The sequence below is a fragment of the Haemaphysalis longicornis genome, unplaced genomic scaffold (genome assembly GCF_048455015.1).
Source record: "Haemaphysalis longicornis isolate Haplotype H1 unplaced genomic scaffold, Haemaphysalis longicornis Haplotype H1 scaffold_7, whole genome shotgun sequence".
NCBI lineage: Eukaryota > Metazoa > Arthropoda > Arachnida > Ixodida > Ixodidae > Haemaphysalis > Haemaphysalis longicornis.
In genome coordinates, this window is record NW_027526422.1 from 33,601,560 (window position 1) to 33,605,681 (window position 4,122).

A 4,122-nucleotide genomic window follows, 5' to 3' on the forward strand; every position below is an offset into this window, starting at 1 on the left:
AGTCCATTTTGAGTTTGAGTACACTTTGAGTTTGAGTACATTTTGAGTTTTGAGTACATTTTGAGTTTTGAGTCCAAATTGAGTTTGAGTACATTTTGAGTTTGAGTACATTTTGAGTTTTGATTACATTTTGAGTTTGAGTACATTTTGAGTTCTGAGTACATTTTGAGTTTTGAGTCCGAGTGAGTTCTGAGTTTTGAGCCCAATGTGAGTTTGAGTTTGAGTGAGCGCAGATGTGCTGCTCAGCATTGAGTCTGAGTTTGAGTGAGTGGTGATTCGAAAAAAAAAATTGTGAGTGAGTTTGAGTGAGCCGCGCCAACTTTGCCGAGGTATGGTCATGAGGCACGCCGTAGTGGAGGGCTCCGGATTAATTTTGACCACCTGGGGATCTTTAACGTGCGCCGAAATCTCGCACACGGGCGTTTTTGCTTTTCGCCTCCATCAGAAAAGCGGCCGCCGCGGCCGGGAATCGAACCCGCGACCTCGTGCTCAGCGCGAGGGCAAGATAACCGTTGGTCATTAAGGGTAACAGAGTGGATCTCTAGAGAAAGCAAGCGTTGCAGGGGGCGGCAGAAAGTTAGATGGGCAGATGAGATCAAGAAGTTTGCGGGGATAAATTGGTCGCAGTTAGCACAAGACCGGGGTAAAAGAAGATTAATGGGAGAGGCCTTTGACTTGCAGTGGGCGTAGATAGGCTGGTGATGATGATGATGATGACTGCTGCTAGTACTTTGTTTTGAAGAAGTGTCGGGCCCGGATTTTATACAAAACATAAATGTCCGTGCAGTGAAAGATCGACGTGGTGAACGATTACCAAGGTGAAACCAGCAGTGCAAAAATAAATTTGTTAATTTTTTCAACTCAGCGACGCTAAAAGAGGACGCAGTCGCAACATCTATAGGTACTCGCAAGAGACATAGCCAATGCGGTTGCAAACAAACACAATATTTTTCGTCCATATTCGCGGTTGCTAAATTGGTAGCTCTGCACACCGCGTGTATTCACGAAATAACAAAAATCAGGGTTGTCTCAATGCAGAGAGCGGTATTTTTTTTTGTTTTTTGAACAGGTCGAAGATATATATATATATATATATATATATATATATATATATATATATATATATATATATATATATATATATATATATATATATATATATATATGAACTAGAAGCATCTCAGAGATGGCTGAGGCATCGCAAGATCGTCTGAGATTCTACCTCACACGAATGTCTCGGGGATACAGACGACCGCGTTTTGCATATCTTCCCCTATATCCCATTTCTCTGTCGACAGACGCGCCAAAAGTAAGGTCGTAACGCACATATATATTTCTGAAAGATATATTTTGAACCACAACAAGCAATTCTGAGGCACGCAGTCAGCTACAACATTAAGAAAGAAAAAATATATATAACAAAGGAGGGAGAAAATGTCGGGGGAAGGCAGGACGCGAAACGGACGTGCGTATTAGATTTCACCCGTGACAGCTGGCTGTCGTGCGCGAGCTTGAAACTGCGTCCGCATTGCATGGCTTGCGGGATGGAGCAGGATGGGATCGCGTATAACTCCCAGCATTACATACGTCGCAGCCGCACTAATTCCGAGGCCTCCAAAGTTCCCTCCCCGCGTTTCTTGTTGCTTTGACACTACAGGCTATAGTAAAAAACGAGGATGAGGGGGATGGGGGATAGCCGGAGAGCGGCGTATGCCCGTTGAAAAACGCCGACTCGGTTTCATGGCAACCGTTTTCGATAAGCCATCGACCACGGGAAAGAAAATACATTTTTATAGGTTAGGAATCTTCGCTGGTGGGCCCATAAGGCTTGAATACCTGCGTTCTTTACTTGTCTGTGTGTGATTTACTTACATATATATTTTGGCATACTGTAGCCGTTTTTCTTTTTTCTGAATATAGAGGCAACCAGGGGTGGTTCCAGGTTGTTCCTAGGGGGGGGGGTCAGCTGTCATCAGTGATGATGGTGGTGAGGAGAAGGAGGAGGATTAAGGAAGGGTAGTAGCCCTGTTTAGCCAGCGAAATTTCTAAAAATCAGAAATAAAATAAAAAAAATCATCAACTATACTTTTTTTACGAACTGGGGGTATAAATTCAAAGTTTAAGAGGGAGTCAGGACATCCGGACCCCCCCCCCCCCCCCTTCCCGCCTCTCCATCCGCCAATGGAGGCAACTTTCATTTAAAAGCTGCGACAGTTACCTGCCCTTTGCGTGTTCAAGAAGGAAGTGCAGCCAGACGGCTGACTGTAACCAAAATTTGTTGCTGGACTTTTCGTTCACCGCCCTTTGGGGAGAATCCCAAATTGGAACCTGTAAACAATTGGGCCACCATAAACCGGCATTTCTGGACATGCAACATGGGCCTAGAGCCCATGTGAAGATGAACGAACGAAAAAAATGTACCTGGGAGCGCTAAAGTTACGGCTATAGTTGGAGGTGGAGTGTATACTTGGCGGCAAGCCTTTAAATTATCAAGAAATCTTCAGAAATTCAGAGTACTGTCCACTAATGTGTAAACATTCTTACGCTGCTTGTCTTCATTGCGAGTTTTTGTTGACAGATTTGGCTACGATAAGACCAATACTCCGGGCTATTTTATTATTTTTTTCGTTTTTCGTTGTTTCTTTAATCCAGTGATGCACACGTACGCGATTACAACGATTAAATGTGTTAGCTACACCATTTTTGTGCAAATGCAGGGACGGTGACACGGTTGGCCCGTGTTCACTAATTTTTTATTCGGGTTTCCGTTTGTCTTTTCATGGCGTTTTTTTTTTTAATTTTTGCATCCGTTTCCAGAGCGCGGTGTATAAGGTACATATTTTTGATTTCGTTATTTCGTTTTTATTGTTTTTGTAGTTTTTTTTCTATTTTTCTATTTTTTTTTCTTTTTAATTCCCTTCCTCCCGTTGTCACCATTTACGCTATTACCACAATTAAATGACATAACTCCGTCAGCTATGCAAATTTGTGCAAATTCAAGGCCGTACACGACGGGGCTGTGGGGGCATACTCGCCAAAGAAGGTCACGCATTAAAACAAGTTACGGCTGCTCTTTGACCCCGGGCACACCTTGATTGCAGGTGACCCAGCAATTGGAGCGCCGTCCCCCGTCGAATAAGGACGTCGAGTCTGCACGTCAGGGTAGGATTGCACTATGCGAATTTGAGGTCTCTGGGCCTAGCTATATCGTTCTTGATTATTTACTCAGTGAGATCGACTTGCGTGTGCGTATGTATATCCACATACACTTGGCAAAATAACTTCACGAGGAGCCATGGGGACATTGAAAACATGAATGACTAGCATGGAAGAACCAATACACTATTTATTTTGGAGGTTAGTTTGATGGAGTATACCTCTTTTCAATGATGGCAGGTCTATCAGCAATTAATATTAATTTCTTCATTGTGCCAATCTCTCTCCCGCTATATATATATATATATATATATATATATATATATATATATATATATATATATATATATATATATAGCGAATCAGAATGGGAAATGAGGGGCTCGTTGAAATAATACAGTAATACAGAAATAAGGATTGGCAGCCAAGAATGCCAAGAAAAGCAAAGGGGGAGGATGCGGTAGATCATTGAAACAGATAAAGAGTTTTTGGAAGAAAGAAAGAAAGAAGAGAAAAAATGCCCGCCGGGTGGGATCCGAACCCACGTTCCCAGAATACGCGTCTGGTGCGATGACCACTACGCTACCAGCGGGGCTGTTTTCCTCTCCACTTTCTGGGGTATTTATATTAAGGAATTTGTTGTCTGTTTACCTTCTTTGTTGACCTTCTTCATGGTTCGGCTCATCTGCTCTGCCACCACGTTACATTTGGTGGAGTGTGCGGGTCCATCCCCGCCCTGGCCCTAGCTTCGCACCTCATCAGCGTCGGCGGAATCATCGAGGGTGCGCGAACCACGTCGGTCAGCCCCAGCCCCGCCGCTACAAGCACTCGAAGACGTACCCCCCCACGCCCCGTGCCGCCAGCCCGTGACGAGCCGATCCAGAGCCGCCAAGACCCGACGACATGTAACCAGACGACGACGACATGTCCCCAGCCCTGTGGTCCGACGTGGTTAGAATCTCACCG

At 44.3% G+C, this 4,122-nt stretch overlaps 1 non-coding gene across 1 annotated transcript; it reads right to left on the minus strand.

The window, feature by feature from the left end:
- Window positions 1-3,676: 3,676 nt before the first annotated feature.
- Trnat-cgu (transfer RNA threonine (anticodon CGU)) lies at window positions 3,677-3,748 on the minus strand. Its single transcript has one exon. It is a non-coding gene; the product is annotated as a tRNA-Thr (tRNA).
- Between the last annotated feature and the right edge of the window lie 374 nt (window positions 3,749-4,122).